The sequence below is a fragment of the Hippoglossus stenolepis genome, chromosome 8 (genome assembly GCF_022539355.2).
Source record: "Hippoglossus stenolepis isolate QCI-W04-F060 chromosome 8, HSTE1.2, whole genome shotgun sequence".
Classification (NCBI taxonomy): domain Eukaryota; kingdom Metazoa; phylum Chordata; class Actinopteri; order Pleuronectiformes; family Pleuronectidae; genus Hippoglossus; species Hippoglossus stenolepis.
The window spans coordinates 11,119,900-11,143,102 of NC_061490.1; the positions used below are offsets into that span (position 1 = coordinate 11,119,900).

General features: G+C 42.3%; 1 long non-coding RNA gene across 1 annotated transcript in view; it reads right to left on the reverse strand.

Annotated features, from left to right (window-relative positions):
• LOC124852283 overlaps window positions 1-22,394 on the reverse strand; it is a 108,119-nt gene extending 85,725 nt beyond the window's left edge. The window contains exons 1-3 of the long non-coding RNA XR_007032897.1: window positions 22,260-22,394; window positions 20,419-20,791; window positions 7,220-7,404 (exon numbers count right to left, since the gene is read on the reverse strand). This is a non-coding gene — a long non-coding RNA (uncharacterized LOC124852283). The remainder of the gene's footprint in view (window positions 1-7,219; window positions 7,405-20,418; window positions 20,792-22,259) is intronic.
• Between the last annotated feature and the right edge of the window lie 809 nt (window positions 22,395-23,203).

Below are 23,203 nucleotides of genomic sequence, written 5' to 3' on the forward strand. Positions count from 1 at the left end.
TCTATGGTCTGTACCATGTAAAAGGGAATATGATGAAAATTCTACTAGCAACTCAAGTAAACACTATAATGAAAAGAATGTATTATTCTGAACAAGGTTGATCTTCAAAATATTATTGTCTAGTAAATGTAGTCAGTGAAGTCAAGTATTGTGCTTATTCTCTCAGTTTGCATGATGGAAAAGTTTGACAAAACAAAATGTGATGACTCCAATTCTGAATTGCAAAAGTATTTTTTCATTTGTGGTTACTGTTTTGTCAGCGCTGCTTTTCTGCAAAGTTTACAGTATGACAAAGGTTGACAGAAAAACACAGGAGACGAGGGATGGGTACACACATTAAGTCAGAGATAAAGTTGCTTCGACTCATCACTTCAGAGCTTCAACCTCTCTCTGAACCCCCACGTCTGATATCGACGTGTTTTTGTTTTCTTTTAGTTTTTAGGTCAGCTGAGTGCCAGCTGGCTGGGAGGTGATCTGAAGATATATCTCAGGTAAACTTTCAACACGAAAACACCCCATTGCCACTTTCAACTCTTTGTTTCTCTGCTCTCCTCTTCCCCCTCCTCCTCTTCCTCCTCTTCGCTGCAAAAGTGCGTTGTTGATAAACCCACTTTAGGGTTCACCGGGCCATCAGAAGTTCTTGCTTACCTCCTCGTTCTATTTGAGCAAAGCAGATTCACGTTGTTGGTGCGTACGAATTAGTTTGTGTGTGCGATGTTTGAATGACACGCTGATATCAGATCTCAGACGCAGTCGCAAAAACACGTTTGATCAGTGGTACCACTAGCTGTGCAAAAAAAGGACAGTTCCTGTGCCAAGGCAGCATGCTGTTTGGCGAGCGCTGCGATGGGGCAGAGAGAGGCTGTCGCTGAGTCTCCTGCTCACTTAGCACTTCACACACAGTCTGTCGTGCTCGGTGTTACTCACTCAGCAAAAGCATGAAGTGGGTGTGAGTCCAAAAAATACACAGAAAAACTGATTCTGAAGTTTTGAGGATTAGTTGGTGGAAGCGCAGCGTTTTTGAATGAGCTCAGCCTGAAGCCACAGGGAGAGAGAATCACATTAAGAGGCCGCTTGATAACTGATAAATAAACCCTGCAGGTAACACAACACTTCAGCTGCACATATTCACTCCATAAGTGGATAAAGTGTTGTGTAGAGTTAGCCACAAGGGGGCCGCTAATACAATGTGAACACCTTTTTATCGCCTTATCGGCAACACACAGGTAGTGTTTGGATTTTCCCCCTTTTATTTTTTCTACAAAAAAAAACTGTCCATGTGTGAAAAGAGAAACACACACACACACACACACACACAAAGCAAACACGCTCACATATGCTCAGACATCCTTTACTTCCTCTCTCCTCTTCCTCCATGTTGATTGTGCTGACACAAACACACCCCTCACCCACTGTCACCCTCACATATGCACACATACATCAAACATCACTTCTTCTGGCATGCACACAAAGAGACACAAATACTACCTCCCTCTCTGTCACCTGTACACCCCACACCCATACACACACACACACACATCACCCACAACTTTCCATATGAGAGAAACACCTGATGTTGGCCATCTACAGTCGACTACTGAGAGGTGTTAGTTTCTGGTGCCTGCAGTACATCATGCAGTGTGTGTGTGTGTGTTCCTGTACTTATGTCTTTGTGAGGACCATTTCAAGCATAGTCCCTACAGGGTGAGGACATTTTTGGAAAGTGAGGACATTTTGACCGGTCCTGACTTTTTCAATGGGCTGTTTGGTTTTAGGGTTAGGGTTAGAATTAGGGTTCGGGCATTTAGTTTGGATGGTTAAGGTCAGGGTAAGGGGCTAGGGAATGCATCGTGTCAATCAGTGTCCTCACAAAAATAGAAGTACAAAGTGTGTGTGTGCTTGGGTGTGTGTGTGTGTGTGCCTGTGTGAAAGTCAGAGAAAGCGTGAGAAAGAGTGTATAATTGGGCAAAATGCTAAACCGATGATCCAGTCTTTCTCTCACACTCTATCGTTTCATTGAGCTTGCAGGAGTGCCAGCAGTCAAGGGCAAAACACACACACATACAAACACACACAATACTCAGTGTGACATCAGCACCTCACACTGCTCAGCACTGCCTCTCTCTCTCTCTCAGGCTTCAGGTGGGTGACGACAGTGTGTGTGTGTGTTTGTTAGTGCAGTCACTATTGACACACTGCTAATACTTTTACAACATTCATTCCTTTAATCTGATCACAATAAACCACAATCCTGCTTCTGAATGAATGTTCTCTGATTTGGGGTAATTTCGATAGCTAACCCACTGTGTTACATGTGTATCACATGTGTATAGAGTCTGGAGGCTACTGACAAGATTTTGGGGCCCGAAGCTTTCTGCTTTCCATTTGTAGTTTGACCAATCACATTGGAGCAGGCTTTAGTGGCGTGCAGGAAACCCGTTTGTGTGGAGAGCAATCAGCTATCGCCTTTTTAGTTTATCTCCATTCACTTACAAAAAGACGGGAATAGGGCAAAGCCACAATGATGCTTGTTGTGAAAAAAATCTGGTCGTAGATATCATCGCTTAACTCCAACTCTATTCTTGCTTCTCTCGTTGCTGGTAGGACTGTAAACAGTAGATGATGGAGTCTTGGCCCAGATGTCCGCTTTCTACACTGAATGCCCCAAAATATTGTCTGTTGCCCCCCAGAGGCTGATCCGATGTGCTCTGTGATTGCATCTCTATAAATTATAGTTGTGAAGACCAGATAAGCATCATCAAAGTTCTAATGGAGAATAATGTGTTTCCCTTTTTTAGGCCTTTCACATTAAACATGATGAGATAATTTGAAAGATGACGATTGGAACCCTGATAAAAAATTTCAATCAGGGTCATTATTCGTGAAAACAAAACAAAATAAGTCAACTTTAAGCTGTCAATTGTTGTTGTTTATATATATTTAATATACACAGTGAAAAATGGCTGAAAACACAAATCCCCATGCGGGCAGCTTAGACCCCGAGATTAAGTGCTTATGGGCTTTCATGGAAATTTGCACATTGAAAAGTCAAAATATTTCACCACAATGAGTCGCTGTAAGAATTAAGCATTGTTCTATCTGCTGATTTGTTTGTTTTGTATCTTTTTAATAACCAATGAGCTTGACACACACACACACACACACACACACAGATACAAAGATGAACTGACTGACTCTCGTCACTTTCCGGCCCCAACGCAGCCACATGTAGTGCGACAAAAAGATCCAGTTGCTCTTTGTCATGATTATCACATCAACAACCGGGTGCAATGTTTGCAATCCCTCACTTTTAACTACTCTGGTGGGGGAGCTACCGCCATTCCTCGTGTCATGTGAGTTTATGTGTTAGTGTTTATGCCTGTGTGTGCTTAAACTTCTGGTGCATGCTTGTTTTTTTATGTTGCTACATGTGATTAATCTCTGTGACGCCCATATATTGACAGTGAACTGCGATCGTAAGGGGATGCTTAAGACTGGATGAGGAAGCTGAATTGTGTGCGAGGTAGACAAAACAAATAACCATCCGATACAGAACACTGATTCTGAGGGAAATATAAATGCAACACTAAACACAGTCACATATTAGATACCAAATGTTTAGATGCATGTCAATTACATTACCTCCTGGATCACATAGAAAAAAAATAAAATAAAAGACAGCTTTGGCTCAATACGTTATCCTCAAGTCAAAGTTGACGAAAGGGTAAATACATATGGAAAAATGTACATAAAAAGCTGCTCGATTCCCAGCTGTGATTAATGAAGCGAGAGTCTCAGTCGACCCCTCTGACCTGCACCAAGGCCGTATAGGACTGGAGATATGGAGCCCTGAGGCGGCAGAGGTGTGTGTGTATGTGTGTGTGTGTGTGTGTGTGTGTGTAGCCACGTCTGTTTTTCGAGTGTGTTTATGCATATGCATACTTTCGTACATCTGCACATCTGTGTGTGTGCATGTGTGTCTTGTTTGTGTGTGTGTGTGTGTGTGTGTGTGTGTGTGTGTGTGTGTGTGTGTGTGTGTGTGGGCACTCGGGCAACATACCCCGAGGCTGTGACAGACGGACTCTAAACTATGTTACCCACACAACTCACTGCTTCACTTAATAGTGCATGAGATAAGAAAATTTGGACTTCAACATGCCACCACCCCCCTCCTCCTCCTCCTCCTTCTCCTCCTCCTCCTCCTTCTTTTCTCCTCCTCCTCCTCCTCCTCCTCCTCCTCCTCCTCCTCCTCTTTCTCCTCCATGGGAAATTGAGTTTTACGGCTCCTCAGTTTGAGACAATGGCTCCAAGAGGATCGTAGAAAAAAGAAATCCCATGTCAACGACAGGAGACGATGTCTCATGCGGGTTGACTGGGTCGATGGTTTGACTAATATTAACAGACGCACTCAGAAGGACAGTATATGGGGGATATTGTGCACGCTCTGTAAACACAGTGGCGAGCACATCATTTGTAAGTACACACACACACACACACACTGATGAAGCCAGAAGAACACAGACATGTACATAAAAAGACGTACACAAGCAGATACAGTGAACACCCAGGGACACAAGCTGGTAAAGATAAAGTAAAACTATTATGTTCAGACCTGATGTGAACATCCTCCTGTGAGATCCGATCACAAGTGGTCAGCGTTAGGTACATGTGTTCACACCTGGTATTAAAATGCATCCTTAATGTGTCTCCTGTGACCACTTGTGATCCCACTTCCCCGCTCTATATGCACATAATCCCGTAAATCATTTCTGTTCTAAAAGACCACATTGTGTGTTTATCCAGTCTGAGTTTACGGATGTGTCTGATCACATTGTGTGTATGTGTGTTGGCGCGAGAGAAAGAGAAAGAGAAAGAGAGTCTGGAGGGACCGAAAGAATGAATGTGTGCACCTATGCATTGAAAATGTTCTCATTTAAGAAAAGCATCATTCTTTATGCGGCGATCAGTGTTGATATTGTGGCGGTGGCTACAAACAAATCAACATATGGACCCTGAGAAGTGTAAAAATGTGTTTAAACTGTAGGGGGGTCAGACGATGTCAGCTGAGTGTGCAGTTCTTCATATCTGGCCCAAGATGCATTTGTTGTAACAGTGAAAAGATTGTGGCATCATGCGTCCCAGACCATCACACATTTGGGTGCGTTCAGACCTGAACACAGCTCTGACCTCTTGTGATAACATCATGCAGCACAGATGTGAATACCAGGTCTGAACAGGGTCTGCATCACTGATCTTTGCTCAACATTTACTTCTTACAAAACATCAGGTTCCGTCAGCCATAACATGAACTGATCAGGTGTGGTCTGTCTGAGAAACTGAAAAGACCAGAAAAGATTCCTACATGTTTAACACTATAAGCATATTCTATTCCCAACAGTGTTGAAATTACAGCAGGACTATTTCTTGTGCAGCTGAAGGTCAAAGTCAGCAAACTGCACCTTTGCAAATTATGTGTTTAAAATTACAACGTGCAACGGACTACATGACAATTAAAGTACCCTTCCCAACTCTGGAATCTCGGTTTAATCGTCCTCTGGCGTAAGTGGTGAAGTTAAACAAGCACGGCAACCTGAGGAACGAGCAAAGTAATCCAAAACCCGCTGGAAAAGTTATAATTCATCATCCTTCCACTGCAAGGCTGAGGTAATGTGAGGAGTGAAACCTTCCGAAGCAGGAAACTCTCACAGAGATCAGATGATCGCGTCACTCAGAAAGACAGTGACTTAGTCAGTGAGAGAAACAGAGGAAGCATAGAGCAGCCAAAAGAACAAGAAGGCCTGATCAACAAACTATTATAGATGTTGAAAACTGTAGTGGATCACAGGAGGAAGTGGAAAGAAGGGAGTGTTAGAGGCTCTTGAGAAAAATACATCTCTTGGTAAGAATATATTTGAGCGCATTAACGCTCAGATGCTGTAATGCAGAGGTGGCGAGTGGGTGGAAGAGGCAGACAAAGAGATACTGGCAGAAACATGCAAAGGGAGAGAAATAGAAACAGACAGGCAGGCAGCCAGAGAGGCAGCCCGAGATCAAGAGAAATAGTGAGGAAGAGAGGAAAAGACAGACAGGCTTCCCGACTGTGACAGGCGGACCGCATTGGCGAAAGGAAACTTAAAGTGCAAATACTGAAAGACAGCGATGCATATCAGCATGAAACAGAGAGAGAGAGAGGCGGGAGGGAAGGAAGGGGAAAAAAAGTCAAAGTGTAACTGGAGGGGAGAGGAAAAAGTGACAGAGAAGGTAGCACCAGTGGGAGCCTGAGATGATGAGATGGACAAACACAAAGACTGATGGAGTGAGGAACTCGGCAGGGAATCGAGCATGCGCGTCTAAGGGGCACAGTCCAAAAGAGAAAAAAACAAATTCCACACATGACAAGGACAACTCGTCTTTTCCACCACTCTCTCTTTAGCCTGTGAATCAGGCTGTAAACCGGCCTGTCAGCCAACCAGCCTACCAGCCATGCACGCTGTAAAAGATGACTGCAGCAACTTTGTTGGATTAATAAAGTTTATTTTTCTACAAGGACATTATAATTATATTATTTCTGTGGCTGTGTCCAAAATCGCCCACTTATCCACTAACTTCTATTTAGAGGACTATATAATGAGCTCATCTGCAAAAGAGAAAAACGCTTTCGGACACTACTTGGCACATTTTCTTCTGCGCCGGTAATTTCGTCATAATTCTAAATATTTATTTTACCCTTTCATATTAATACTTTTAGGTTAAAAGCACATTGCATGACCATATTTAAATGTAGAAATAAATGAGTTTGCCGCAGTTTGTTCTGTGATACACTTTTATTCACATTTGTACGACAGGTGCAACTGTTCCTGCCGCCCAACTACAAAATGGCGAACTCATTATATAGTGGACTATATGGTGATTAGTGTGATTTTGGACACAGCCTATACCTTCTGCTGAGGACGTTTGTCCCAGAATGCACTTTCTTCTGTAACAAAAGTAATGATGCTACTTAGTTTGGTACTGTCATCAAATCAAATGTGGCGTTTTGTGCTCTCACAAGGTCTGACACGATACTTTTAGATCGTTCGGAAACTCCTGAAGCAGATGAATCAGCAGAAAGTGGCAGCGTATTAACAGTCTAACACTCCGAACTCCTCCGAGACAAGAATAACACAGTCCCTTGTCTAAAAGTCTGGAACTACACTTTCAAGTGAATCCAAATTGGTACCTGAAGTTTTGAGGCGTAATGTTAACATTGGTGGCTGGCACCGCCGCTGTCATTGTCAAAAATTTGCATTTCTGTCAGCATCATTTCTGTCAGTGTGGAGCGGCATGAACTGGCGGTGAACTGAAGAGGGGGCTGGCTCCGTGCTCTCACTGTCTACTGAGGCCCAGCAGCATCTCACTGTGCGTCTGTGAGATAGAGAGAGAGAGAGAGAGAAAAATCAGACAGAAAATTTAAGTCAGAGGGAGAGATAAAGAGGCAGGGAGGACGGGAAGGCAGGGGGGCGAGGAGAAATGGAATAAATTAGAGGGAGGAGCAAAAAAGATAATGAGAGAGAGATGGGGAGAGAGAGCGGAGGGGGCGCGCACACACACACTGGATATCTGCATGTCTGAGCGGCCACAGTTCACTGTGTCAGTAGCTCTCATTACCACACACAGCTGAGGACATCAGAGAGCTTACTAAGTAGCTGGTGAAGCCGCCTCTCTCTGTCTGCGTGCAAACATCAGCAGCACAAACACAAACAGCAGGGGAAGAAAGAGGCTCACAATTGAACAGAGAATCACGTTAAACACTCGCACACTCGCACATATCTATTCTGTCCAGGATGGAAGTGGATTATGCGCCCCGGCCCGACTGAAATGTAGCCTGATCGCCGCGCAGGGATTAACTTTGTGTGTGCACGAATATTCAAATGAATCTGAATTTAATTTTAGCCAGAATTGGGCCAGTCAGGTTCCTGGAGGCTGCCTGAGGTGTTGATGCGAAGGCAGGTAATTTGGAATAAAAGTATGTATGAGTCATATTAATGGACAATTAGGTTGCATGTGAACATCTTTAAATCCCTCAAGGCCAATAAAGGTGTTTACATGGGGCCACTTTAATTTGGAAAGAGAGCAAATTAGTCCTGCTAGCAAGATATTAGCCTGAAAGTAACATATTCTGGTAACAGCAGTCACACCAGAGGGATAGAGATGGGAACATGAAAGGCAAATTCATACACTGGAAAAAGAAAATTGTTTACCAACGTAGAAAATATATTTAATCGGTAACACACAAATTAATGAATTGGTTCAGATGAATGTTAACATGTTATTTTACGCTTGATAACTTTGATTTTAATAAAACGTATTAATTTCTGTGTCATCAATTAAAGTCGTTTTTTTAAGTTGGTAAACAAATCTTTTTTCAGTGTGATTTCCACATCCGTCCGTCCACTAGGGTCCGCTATGGTCCTCGTGACATTAATGTTGTCATCCACCCATGTCCGCTATGGTACGCACATCGGTGTGCAGCCCAGAATCTGTAACCGCGCTGACATATGCATTGACTGTGCATGCTCCAAGTGCAACATATGTTTGTTTGTTTGCAAATAAAAGAAGAAGATGAACAACATGGACACTGGTTTTAAAAAGAAGCTGCATGAGGAGATCCTCCGATACCCATGATTGAACAACCAATCTATGAAGGAGTATAAGAACACGCACACGGGGTGAACTCCTGGAGAGAAGTCACAGCTATACGCTTGGTCGGGATGAGGACTTCCTGATGGAAGTTCTTGATTTAAACGGAGGTTGACAAACAACCTTATTGCGCATTACCCCACCTACTGGAATGGAATGGAATGTGGGATCACGTACGCATGCGAGCAATGCCAGACCGACGCAGACCGTCATTTTAGTACGAATGGAACTGTGGGCATATACGTGTGACCGGAACAAGTACATAAATCTCACTGATGTGGAAAGTAGCTGTAGTAGTAGAAAGTCAGATTGATTAGTTTTAATTAATTCAGATTAGTTATAACTGTTTGTTTATTCGAGAGTGTTCAGTTTTTCGATTGGTTTTCTCACCATTTTCTGGTTTTTCAAGAAAAGACAGCATGGCAACAGATTACAGGGTCACCTGTAAGTCTAGCCTCTCTTGACTGCTATCTGAAAGCAAACACTGCCTGTCCGTCAGGCTGATGCATAATTGAAAGCATGACTCATTCCTACTCAGCTCGTTTCTCGGCCAAAGATGAAGCCTTGACCTTGTCTGGCAGCAAATTTGCGTCCAACGTGATTCAGTGCTGGTTTGTTAGTGTTACTGAGAGACGCGGCTTAATGACGAGGTGTTGTGAACATTGCTACAGGCTGTACACCAAACACCGTGTGTGAGCAGGGTATGCATGTATGCTTGTGTGTGTGTGTGCGTGTGTGTGCGTGTGTGTGTGTGCGTGTGTGTGCATTTGTGATATTTCCTGTGCCCATGACTGTCAGCAGTTCACACACACACACATATAGTACACACAGTTTGAGTCACAGTCTAATTTTATTCAGCAAGGACATTTACAAGTACCATGAATTTGACCTTGTGAACTGGCGCTGGCTGCACAGCACAGCACAGAATCGCTAACGGCTGACGCATAATAATTAGATGCATAATAATAAGAGCAGGGCATGACTTGGCCTTATTCAGCCACATTTCCACCAGAGATTACACATTGACCTCATGTGAAAAGACCTCATGTCAGCCTTTATTCTTCACTGGATCTTTTATATTGTCTATTAAAGACTCAGCTTTAGATTGCAATCTGTTTTTTTTTTGTTTTTTTTCACATTAGAGGGGATTACAGCAGGTGAAAGTACAGATTTATTGAGCTCGCTTCATGCTAACATATGCATATTTATTTGTGCGCTCATTATTTTAAAATGCTTTCATATTTAATGTAAATTCCTTCGTAACTGCTGTGTGCAATTCCATGTTTTAAAAGAAATTGGGCTCGTATCCAAATGTATCCCGGGCAGACGCAGTTTTTTGCATTGGAGCTGCTACATTATTTAGAGCGGGGCATTTACTTGGGCTTATTCATCCCATTTCCAGGCACTCAGATTATGCCTCGCACTGGACTGGAAAATCGTGTCAGTGCAGATACTGTTACAGGAAGGCTTTCATGCTCGGAGGCATAATCTGCCTCCAGGAAACCCGACTTTTTACATCAACCATCACATGGCTACAAATGGCCCTCCCCGCATGTACACGCACACGCACACACACACACACAAAGATTCCCAGACATGAGTGATCTCTCATGCAGATCATGAAAAAAGTTAAGCAATCACTGACAGAATCTGAGTCATCCCACAGATTTATATATTTAACAAGGTGTCTGAAATGTTTACGTCTGTAATATGAATTTGGATAGGAGGATAAAGGGAAGATGGATAGATACTTATGGACATGCATAAAAAAATATTCTGACGCAAATAGACAGTGTGATTTAGTTGTTTTTTTCACAGGTTTTACATATTACTTCAATAATTTTGAAGCTGCCTGTGATAAACCTTCAATAACAAAATCAAAGGTCTACTGTGCATACACTAGTATGTTAAGTATACACAGCTTTCACTGGACTAGAAGAAAAATAGAAACTAAACTACAATGAATATCAAAATAAATCCTGGTCCAGAGGCCATGTTGTTGTGTAAGGCTTTTACCACTAGCTGTCTACATGTGATCTGTTATCTCTCCATGAGACTGATACCGCACAGAGCTGCAGGAGGCAGAGATCAGTAATCTGAGAATAAAAAAAGTTGTTTGCATGCATTTACAGAGGAAGAACGGGTGTGTTCCATCCACAAAAGGCAGAGACGGGGGCAGTTTAAACTCTGATACTGTATCTCAGCCAGTGTTACAGGATATAATCAGATTTATATGCATTTATACATCCGGCTAGGATCAGAGATATCTCCATCACAACAGATCTGATCCAGCAGTAGTACACAGTCCTGACAAGGTGTTACGCAGCAAAGAGAAGATACAACACGAGATAATATTTTGGATTAGCCTGCTCAACTATCACTGGCCCAACTGTAGGAACTGCATGCACTGCCTTACATAAACTTTCACACACACACACACACACACACACACACACACACACACACACACACACACACACACACACACACACAGGAGATATTATTCTCGATATTCAGGTCCAAATACTTCCTGTTTAATATGTCACCCAACTCTAATCTGACAGCTACCTGAATCTGAACAAGATTACAACTCTTCCCAGTATCCCCATGGAAATAGCACTAAACTCTGAAAAAGCATGATGACTGTGGATTAGCATCATAGTAGAAGGACAATACAATATCAAATTTAAGCACCTGCTTTATATTTAATTTTGCAATTTAAGCCTCTAAATGGAGCACAAGCTGTTAAAAGGTAAAGGCATTCATTATGTGCTCAGGGCTGCTTAATATATATATATATATATATATATATGACCTTTAAGTCACTGCAAGTCAAATATAAAGTTGCTGTGATATGCAAACCTTCAACTTCAGATCTAGAAACACTCTAGATCAAACGCTCTGCTCACACCTGGCACAGAGCACGTCTCCATTAACCACGGGGTCATATGTGGCCCAGCCCACACCAGATGTGGTCTGGTTAGTCAGCTCTCAATGTGTCCTGTGTATCTCGTGTGAATTCACATCTGTTCTGACAAATCTGATCCATAAACTTGTGCGCGGCTCATGCAAGACGCACTTATCTCGCTAAGTGCAGAGGAAAATGTGGCATGGGGTCTAACCTGGGATTTCCCTTTGTTTGCGTTAGCTTGACCTGGCTTGGCTTATTGGAATTAATTGCGTTGCCAATGTTTGGAGAAGTTTCAAGGGAGAGAAACAAAATATTGGTGGAACTCATGGCTGCATTCGTTTTTGTAGTACAGATCGCAGCATTTTTTGTAATCCAAAAGTATTCAGATTACATGGAATGAAAAGGAATATGCAACTTTGCAGAAAATGCTTTGTAATATGTGTTCAGTAAGAAATCCAACCCAACCCTGTTTGTATGATATGATTCAATAAGTCAAGAGAAAAAACAAGAGATTGTATCGTACCATCTAAAAAAAGAGGGAAAGAAAAGTGACGCTTCCAGGGCAGGAGGACTGGAGTTTGTGCTCATTCATTGCATTCCCTTATGGCATCAGATATTCTGTTGTGCTTTCATCACTTCATGAAATATTTGCTACTTTGCTGTGATCTTTTTTTTTGTTTTGCAAAGTAAATATGTTGAAATAATTACTGTCAAAATGTTGCAAGTTCTCTGGAAATCAGACGATGGCAGTTTCAAACAAACTGCAGGGTGGAATTCTCCTTTGAGTTTACACACTAGGTTTCTGTGTAATGTAGAGACACGCCACTTTCTGGCTGACAGAGCGAGTGTACAGAGCAAAATATGGAAAAAAATGACTATGTTTTCTTTTTTTACTCGATGAAAGAGGAGCTGGCTTCTGGAAAATTAAACGTCAATACTTTGTGTCCTCGTGTTTTTTCTTGGTACATAAGGGATAAATGTGTATGGAGAGGAGCAGTGACATAGCCGGGTCGTGTTCAGCCATATAAGACTGAGCACCGAGCACAGAGGACAGTCTACCCGTTCACTTATTGTGGGCCTTAGTCTCCTCCGAGGTATCCATCATCAGCAACTGTGCTGTCTGTAACCCCCATGCAGAGCGCTGGCTTTTCCTCACTCGCTGTGGTCTGGCAGCGCTACGGCTCAATTAGCCCGTGACAGATGTCATCGCAATTGGCTGCATAATACAATACATGACTGTGAGTTCTCTTCTTCACTCAGGCACAGCATCCACCCGACTGGATCAGTGCTCCTCTCACTGGGTCAGTATCCCTCGCTTTTGATTATCAAACTGATAAATATGGCAGACGCTCAGGTAAAACAGCTGCATATTTGCCCAGGACTATCGATAGCAGAAAGAAACGGAGACAGACTGTGCAGCTGCAACGTTCAATGACTGGTATTGTATCTGAGGCGGGTCAATCGATTCTCGGATGATACTCTTAGACGTTTTTTTGTAAATCTCATGAAAGCTGAGCCTGCGTGGCTTTACAAGGTCAGCAAAACGCTGCTGGGGGGGGGGTTGCATGATAATTTTCTAAATTGCTGTATGGACCATTTGCCACACACAAACCAAATTGCTATTTTGGCAGAATCATTTATGGAAATCTTTTGCAGAGATTCAGAAATCACTGATGGAAAGTGATGGGGGGGGTGGAGGAAAATCGTGTCGCGTTCTTGCATAACAAGGTGGACCATTTGGGTTACACCTCGGTTAACAGTAACAACATATGATAGAATTAGATAACTACCTTCGCTGATCTTGTGAACCCCTTTGTTCTTCTGTAGCACATTGTAAACTTAGTGGATCATATGATCACAAAAACACAGTTTCATGTGTTGTTTATGCTTAATTTACTTGTGCTCATCATAGAAGTTTCTGGCTCATTGTACCTCTTTTTTCTCCAACTCCGACATTTCGTTTTCGGTTTTACGTACGCAAATTTTGAGAAGCAATAAACGCCATGAAGACTGCACTACTGCTACTGCTGCTGCTACTGCTACTGTGAGTGAAAAGGACATGTATTATATCAGAGTAATGAAAAAAAAGAAATAAGTCCATACAATAAAAGCTGTCATCAAAGTGATTTGCTGAGTCTTTATCATCGTATTAAAACCACAGTCAGTCACAGTATTAAAGCTCCCGGTCCTGATATCACTTCACTGCACTGTGCCTTCAGCCAGTGAGCATCATCCTCTAATGATACATGGGTGTGTGTGTGTTTGTGTGTATAAAATCACTGCTTCATAATCTCCTAACTACCAGACAATAACAGATTTGTCTGTGATAAAATCCCAGTCTTTACACCCGTGTCTGTCTGTCTAGCAGCTTCGTGTGTGTCTACGCATATAGTCTGTGTGACTGTGTGTGTGTGTGTGTGTGTGTGTGTTCCCATGTGGGTATTCCTGATGCATGCCTGTCCATGTGTGTGTGTGTGAGTGTGTGTGTGTGTGTGTGTGTGAGAGGAGCAGATTTAGCTTTGATAAAACCCCAGTCTTTAGAGGGATTATCAGTCCATCCCCAGACAGCAACATGCTGTGCATTTATGGAGGTAATAAGTTTGACCTGTAATAGACAGACAACTGGCTAAAGCTGTTATTGGAAATTGCATCCCTATATCTGTATACCTGGGCCGGGACGGAGGAGGAGCAGCAGAAAAAGCAATATCTACGGGGGCAGTTTAGACCTGCTGCGCCACGCAAGCTCTCATCCATTGAATTTTGATTTGACGCTTACAGTTATTATGTGTTTTCCGATTGATTTGTCACGCTATTGTCTGCGGTTTGGTTCTGACTTCACGAAAATCCCGGAGGGCAAATGTGCAGCAGGCAGAAAAATATATTTAGAAAAACACAATGTAGCACAAAACAAGGAATTGACATTTAAACCCAAGCATAAAATAACTAAATAGTAATCTGCATCACATAGTCCTGTCTTGGTTCTCCCTCGGAGGACAGCGGCTCTTAAAAACTGTTTCATTTTCACACTAGACATCATAGAGTGAATGTGCTTTAGATTGATTTCACTCATTGCATCATTTTTTAACCTCCAAATTCTCACTGGAGGATTTGGATATTTCTTATTATACCACAATCCCGCAAAAGGTCACGATGGTGGATAAGGATAAGGACTAGTTTTCAGGTCAAAGCAGGAAGAATAAAACTTGTGTTGTTGCCAAGCTTGTAGGAACAAATGTAAAAGCCTCTCAGGTATCCATATTACTGGCTGTAAAGAATAATGAAGCACTGGAAGTCCATGTTTTTTCATCAACTCAGCCTCAGTCAGAAATAAAACTCCACTCCACGCTGTCAGGGTGAGAGATTTACTACACACTTAAGACAGGTGGATATAAAGAACACTATAACAGCTCTGTCTGTCTTATTCCTCTCCTTTTCCTCTCTTTTTCTTGCTCTTTCTTTTTAGCTTCCATCTCAATCTGTTTCTCTCTTTTCCCTCCTTTCGTCCCTGCCCATCACTCCTCTCCCTGTGTTCCCCCTCTCGGTCTCTCCCCTCCCCTCCTTCAAACACTTTGCCTCGTGCGCAGTCATAAAGAAATAATTAATTCTGTCCCCGCAGAGCCGGTATAGTATTAGCATGCCAGCAGAGCACGTTAACTTATCTCGCGGCTACAGGCACCGAATGGTAAAGCTAAGCTCTGATAGTGTGCAACAGGATGACCACAGAATGCCTGTAGCTCGGAGAATTAGGACTGTCGTCACGATTAGTGATGGTGGGCCCTAATATTTTACTGCACTGTATTGTACTGTACTCTACCCTCCTGACTCACTGTAATTCAGCTAGAGAGAGAGAATTAAACATTATTATTAGTATAACTGTGCTTCCTCATTTTCACCAATTTAGTCTCTCCCTTTTTTTTAGGCACACAGCACATGACATGTTCAAAATCTGTCTGAGCGGCTGTTCCTCTTTTAAGATCCAGCTCAAAATGTATTAGTCCATCTGTCACCATTTGTATCAGTGCATCAGAAATTACACTTCAGAGTGAAAAAAAATTGTCTGAATTCATTAAAAGCATAGTGTGCGCAGACACAGTAGATGAGCAAGAGTCTTTCATCGATCTACTTATGCCACAAATATGTCTGTCTGTCTGTCTGTATGTGGAACACATATCTCGAGAACCGTTCAGTTTATCAGCTTCACACTTGGTATGTGGATTGTTAAGAGCCCAAAGAAGCGCTGTGTCGAATTTGGTGCGATTTGGAACTTCAATAATAGTAAAAATCTGAACAAACGATAGCAATAATATCTGGCTCACCATGTCATTTTCATCATTTCATTACTTTTGTACTGACACCAGCATTCTTGGGTGTCATGGATGCTGATCTCCGTCATGGCAGCAACATGCATAGAATCACTTCCTCTTTAGAAATTTGTAAAAGTAAAAGCACACAGCTTTTATGTGAAAAGTTGAGAACTTTGTGGCAATGGCTTAACAGACCTCTAATATAGCCAACGTTCAAGCGTATGTATAAGCTACACATGTGAACAGTAAAGCAAATTCAGATTAATTTAATACACAATACAGAATACAATTGATCATGGAGGCACAACCGCTTCATTGCAGATAAACCAGGTAGGATAAATGAAAACAGCCCATTCCAACCAGTCATGTTTGGAGCGGTCTCTGCAATAGTGTATCAAATAAATGATACTATAAAAACATAACAATTAATTAATTGAAGTTAATTGAACATTAACTGGTCCACACATATATACACATATATGTATTATATTGATTTCTATGAGGGACCTCAAGCTGCAGTGCCCACATGCAAGGAATTGGTACAACTAAACCTGATAGCATCCCTGAGGCTCACCACAGCATGTCTACGAGAATTAGGCTTATGCCAGTGATAAGTTATTCTAGGCCTAATGTTGTATTCTGGTCTAATGCAGTTTGCATAACATCAGTCCGGCTCACAGACGTGTTGTGCATAACAGTATTAAAACTGGATGAGAATGATGCACATTTAAACGTGGTTCAGTCGGCGGAGTTGGTGTCACTGAGCCTAAAGGTGCACGCCGCCGTGCTCCAGAAGAGCGAAATGCCTCCTCATCTGTCTTCATCAGAAACAGAATAAAGTACTTTATATTAGTGTTATAGCAAATACAGATGGATGGAAGATTACAGTGACACAGATTTAGTTGCACATATGCTGCAGAGAAAGAGATGGTGTGAAGCCACTGCCCATTTTAATGAGCACGCCAGCTTAGAGGGATATTGAGACTTGAGAGCTGGAAGATGCCACAGATTGCTGTGCTAATGTTGTCCCCTGTAACTCGGTGGATTAGGTTTAGAAGCTCCACTCCCACTGGGACATTTATAAACACACAAAAAAAGTGTGCTCGCATAAAGCGTCCACCAAATGGCCAATGTGGTGAAAACTGCACTGTACTTGATAATAGCATTACAGATAAGCAATGTAATTAGGCGGCACACAGTGGGGCGTACTGTATTGTAGCGGAGAGCATGCCTGGGCCATGCCTATTAAGAGCTCAGTGCTGGGCATGTCAAAATGATTAGTTTTGCTAAACCTGATGTTTCTGTTTTACTCGGAAGTTCACTAAACGGGTTCTGGGATTGAGTTTACACACTCAGTAATCCACAGTTTCACAGATGGAAGAAGGGACGCATAGGTGGAGCGCTCCAAATGTTATAACGAGAATTAGTTCTGCAGAGCATCAGATCTTCTCACAAATCTTAGCTACAAAATAGGGGTTAGGGTTAGGGTCCATCAGTCCATCCGTCCGTCTGTCCACAAGTCAATTTTCTCAACAACTTCTCACCCAATCAACTTCAAACGGTCAGTATATCTCTGACAACCCAACGAAGGGCAGCTTTCTACTGTGAACTTTTTTGGATGAGCTGTTGTCGATACCCTAACCCTCCATTTATTTAAAATTTCATTGAATATTACCATTGTAACTATGTTTAAAGGGATAGTTCACCGATAAAAATGAAAATTCACTCATTATCTACACAGCACTATGCCGATGGAGGAGTGTTTGAGTCCATAAAACACTTTTGGAGTTTCAGGGGTAAACAGCGTTGCAGCTAAATCCAATACAATTGAAGTAACTGGTGACCCCTTCTTAAAAATACAACAGAAAAAAAAACTGAAGTCCTCTTATAACTTCCTCTGGAGCCGTGTTCACGTTCTCACGCACACACTGCACACAAGCTTTCGCCCAAGGGTAAGCGTGGGTTGTGCGGTAGCATTGCTACTTCCGGTAGTGGACATTTGGGATTGTTTTGTTTAAGAATCGGCCCCCAGTTTCTTCAACTGCAAACTGCAAACACTTCACCCAGCCCTCCATCGACATAGTGTTGAGTAGATAATGAGTGAATTTTCATTTTTCTGGGAACTATCCCTTTAAGACACAATCATTTAATAATGTCAATGATGAAATCGAAGAATGTTGCTTTTTTCCCCCTGTAACAATGCCATACACACAACAGGCAGATTTTGAATGGGCAAAAGCAAGGTTCAAGGTAGGGTGGGTCATTTGTTTGTGAAACACCTTTTATAAATAAGTGAACATAATGTGGTCTTTGGGGAAAAAAAGAAGAAGGAAAGCCTGTGTCCGTGGCCCTTGCAGGACTGTAACAAACACAACCGAATGCGTACCTCGCTGTCACTAACAGACCTGCCTGCCTGTGTGGACCCTGCCTGCGCTCTCTCTGTGCAAGATTGAGTCTTTACAAGCCAGAGAGATAAACACCGCTGAAGTAGAGACGATAGAAGTTAGCGAGCGAGTCACAGAAAAGTCTTCTAACAGTTGCAAAAATTGTCAGGCAGTGAGCGTAGCTTTGACAAGACGGCTGGTGGGAGCGGCTGGGCTGTATCAGTTGCAGTTTTTTCAAAGTGTAGCCTGCTGTTGGTGGCTTTTCCAGGATTACCAACCCTAGCTTTAAAAGACGAGGCAAAGTTGAAAATGATTATTATGTAAAGCTACCATGCTTGCAGATGAAGGCAGAGAAATGTTGTGTTTAACAGTGCGGTACGTTCGACATACACAATTGCTAGAACGACAGGTGACTTTAAGGTTACGATCCCTGTGAGTCTGGTGGTTGGTTAAGTTGCGCTGCACACACTCCCCCTCTGTAACTGACCCGCCGTGTTTGTTCCTCCTCTCTTGCAGCCTCTGTGCCAGCTTATCGAAGATGCATGACTCATCAGCACCCACACTCCCCCACTGACCTATATCTGCCCCACCTGTGTGTCACAGTGCTGACTGACCCACATTCACACTGATCCAGTGATTTCCGGGCTGTGACCTGAGCATGTGCCACAAGAACAGGAAGAGGCAGGTCAATGCTTTTTTTTCCCAAAGTCTTTTAAGCGCTGGTGTTTATAAATGATGGCAAATTGTTGTTAAATTAAGATCGACGCTCACTTTTTTCTTTCTTTATGTTAAACTAAATGAATCCAGGTAATCTCAATAATTAATTGTCTATAATTTGAATCACCTCATGGCTCATTTATGTCAACAAACAATATACTCCTCACTCTTCAAATTGCATCCATGCGTCTGCTCACAATGATAAACAGGCGTTCTTGTGTAGTTTTTTTTATTTGCTTATTTTTTTCGAGCAGACACGGTGGCTCATCATCACAGCACACAGCCACAAGCAACATCTCTGTATCCCTGCCTCTCCTCTGCAGCAGAGTACCGCATGGTGAAAATGTGATGCTGCAAGACCATGTGGGCTGCCATGCACAAAGAGGCTGGAGGTGGAGCCTGGATGCTGACAAGTACCACTGCACGCTCTCATTGGCTCTCAATGACATCACTGAAAGAGGGGGCTGCAAAGAGAGTGAAAGGGGTGAGTCTACCTTTCCTCCTCTCCCTCACACACATACAGTATGAAGTGCAGGTTAAGAAGGCGGCTGACTTTTTCCAAGCTCTATCCGGTTTGCCTAATTGAACTGCTGCAGAAATAGGCAGAATACAAAAGCTCCATCTTAATTGTGAGACGCCCTCCCTCCCGCTCCGTCTCCTCAGTGAACAGAAGGGTTTCGAGGGAATATGTTTTTGAAACGGCTGCTCACAAAGAAAATAGAAACTGCACCACAGATCCGATGGCAATTCACTGCAGTACAGTCGATCATGGAGCACTGACATCACAGAACATCTCAAAGCAGACGTGAGAAAGAACTGATGATTGACAAATGAATTTGGCCCAACTGCAAATTTGAGTGTAAATCTGCAGAAACACAAACATTGCATGCAACACAATGAATTTGAATTGGTCTTGCCATTAATTAAAATAAAGGTTTATGAAGTAGAAGCATATAACACTGTGACTTATGAACAAATATGTGTATAATCTGTAATCGTCCACATATTTTAATTATTATAATACATACAAGTCATGCATGTTCATGAGGAGCTTTAGGCACTTTAATTGGCCATGTGTGATCAAGTAAACTGTGTAATCAAGTACATGGCAAGTGTGACGAGTAAACCCTGCATGTTGCCGTGTTTGTTTAACAAGCAAAGGATAGAGGAGAAATCATTTAGTTCGTTTTTTCCTAAAAGGAACTTTCATAAAGTTTTTCTTGAGTTCTGCTTGTACTGAATCCAACTCCTGCATAAGTTGCGACAAGCTGCAATTCGTAGGCATGTTTAAATGTTCGACCATAGCAACCAAACAGCCCCAGCAATAATTTGTGTGTGTGTTGTGTTAGTTGGGGTTTGGGCAGTCCGTACAAACAAGTGGCTGAACAAGTGGCACATCCCAGGACAAAGTAATCTTACCTACCCCGGCTGAGGGCCGACGATGGGGATCAGACATGATATATCCTGCTGTTCCAGTGACTCCGGCCCGCGACGTGTCTTGTGGAGACACGGCACATTTTTTTATAATCCTCAAAGTGTCTCCATGACTTTTCGATTTCCAAGTGTGCCGAGAACACATCCCGCCTGGCACTGCTGCTGCTGGAGTTTAAATCCCTGAATCTTCACCTTCTCCAGAAGAAAACAGCTCAGCCTCTTAATCCTCCTCCTCCTCCTCGTTTTAAAGGCTGCTTGATAGGTGACTCCATACATCTTCCATTTGATTTCCACATATTTGTATTTCCTTCACCTCCCATGGCAGAAAGCGCTCTGCTGGTTAATCTGGAGTTTGAATCCACCTACGGACAGATCCCAGAAAAAAAATCTGATTAAAAGAAGTGTAGTTAAAACTTCATGCAACAAATCTGCTTAGAACTGATGACATTTTAAAGAGGACAATTAAATAGTATATTATATGTTAACTAAGTCTTTAGGTAGAAATATAAGTAAAAGCATATACATAAAAGTTTGTATGAACAGTATGAATGAGTTGGAAAAAATGAGGGAAAACAAATGTGTCCAAAACCAAATGTTTTACAGGATTCAAAAGTAATTTTCTTTTATATACTAAATCAATCCTGCAAAGTAAATCTAAAGTTACGGGTAGGGCCACTGTACAATGGAATGCAGCAAATTCAAACAAGTTGTTTGGCCACACCTTCACATGACAAAGAAAGTTTTAAAATTATGAAAAATGGAACTCAATTTGTTATATTTTAGACATTAAATCAAAATCAAAAACTCTTAGAAAACTTCAGTCAGCAGCTTTTGTTCTGGAGGTGATCCGGCACTTTTTAAATATTTAAAAGAAGAAAAAAGGAAATAAAAGCTCATCCAGCACTTTGCAGATTTAATGAATATATTCTAAACATTTTCTATTCCGTGAAAATCAAATCAAGTTCTCAGAAAAAGTTGTTTCCTTGTGGATTTGCGCTCCTTCTGCTTTTCTTTGTATGGACAGAGAACAAAGGAGCTTTTACTGTAACAAAGAAGCTGCAGCGACTTATACCTGTTGCTCTCTTTCCAATGAACTATGACAAGTTTCTGAGTGATTTTCATAACTTATCTAATTTGTATTCCCCTCGTGGCATCTTTTCACCTCCACACTTTCATGCGTATTCGTGCAACAAGTTGAATTCTGTGCCACTGTTTTGTTTCTTGGAGAGTTTACACCTGATTGCATTGTTCTGAATTCCCACAGTGCGCTGGCAACTTCGTTAAGACCACGAAAGCCCCTGACATGAAACTACTCCACACAAATAAACTATTTTACAACTATTAATGAACTATTCCTCGTCACTTTGTCTTGTTCTGCAGCGTGCGTAAAAGCTCCTTTTCTCCGCAAACTTCTGACAGGCGGCTGCTTTGTCTTGCGCGTCGCAACATCCCCAAGAGACAAAAACACGGCAGCAGCACAAACTCCATCTCACCTACATTAGAGCTCAGTGTCAGGTAAATTCTCTTGTATCATATGTTGCGTATTAGTGCGCGTTGTGGAAGATGCGTGTCTGAGCATCCCCTCAAGTTCTCTCCTCAAAGCGCCCCGCATCAGACAAAGGAAAAGGGGACCGCTCCTCTCTCTCTCTCTCTCCCCGCTTGCCCGTGTTCCTCTAGGTCTCTCTCCCTCTCTCTCCTGCTTTGTGCTCAAGTTTGAGCGCTGACGCACCAACTGCAGCAGCAACTTTTAACTGGAAAAATAAGACTCCAAAAGATTCGGCTCCATGGGGCGCGAGGCGAAAGGCAGTATCCCGCTCGGAGGCAACTCACCTGGGGGGGCGGCTTGCTCTGCGCGCGTCGCCGTGCGTCGTGGAGGAGAAAAAAAAAGTTTTGAGAGGGCACATCCAGCTTTGTGTTGTGGAGTCCCCCTTTGTCTACACGTGTGATAGATGGATGGGGCTCCTTTTGGCCGCGCCTAGTTCATTTCGCTCTCCAAAGAGTCCCGCCCTCTCAAAGTCAAACAACTATGCACACAACAATATAGACGGGCCGAGTGTGTGTCTGAATACTCACTGTGATTCATGGTGTAGCACAAGTGTATGTATTTATATATTTAAACTCGCCAAATTCGCTCAATCAATTCATTTGCTTTCTCCAACCCATTTAATGAACTCTGTGACAACCTGTCATGAAAAATAATATTCATCTTAATATAGTACTTTTATTTAATTAATTACTTTAACATTTTACAACATTTTAACGTCTTTTTGTTTACAGAGTCGGGTCTTTGTTTGCCACCTGCCAGCAGCTTGTAGTCATATATCCATCCATCCATCTCCATCTTTCGATTCCTTGCTTAAACCTGTGGACTCCAGAAGTAACACTTGTCACATAAAAACACTCCTTGATTTACCTTTTCTAATATTTTTCAGATTTTATTTTATTTATGTGCACATATCCAACAGAAACTTTCCTGGCTGCACCGGTGCCTGGAGACCACCTTTGTGTCTGGACAGCAGCAGCAGCAGGGGAACAAAGGAGGAGACAAAAGAAAAAGGTCTCATTGTTTTGTAATGCACAGAGAAGCGCGTCAATATAGATAATGACTAAGATGAGCGCTGGTGCTGCTGCAAGGTGGAACCTTGTTAAGTGAAAAGCATCATTTGGAGTCATAAAGGCCTGTGATTATGAGAAAAACTCATTTACCTTACTGATTCATAGCTTATATCTTTTTTTATGTTTTTACATGGGACTGAAGTATTTAATAATATCCA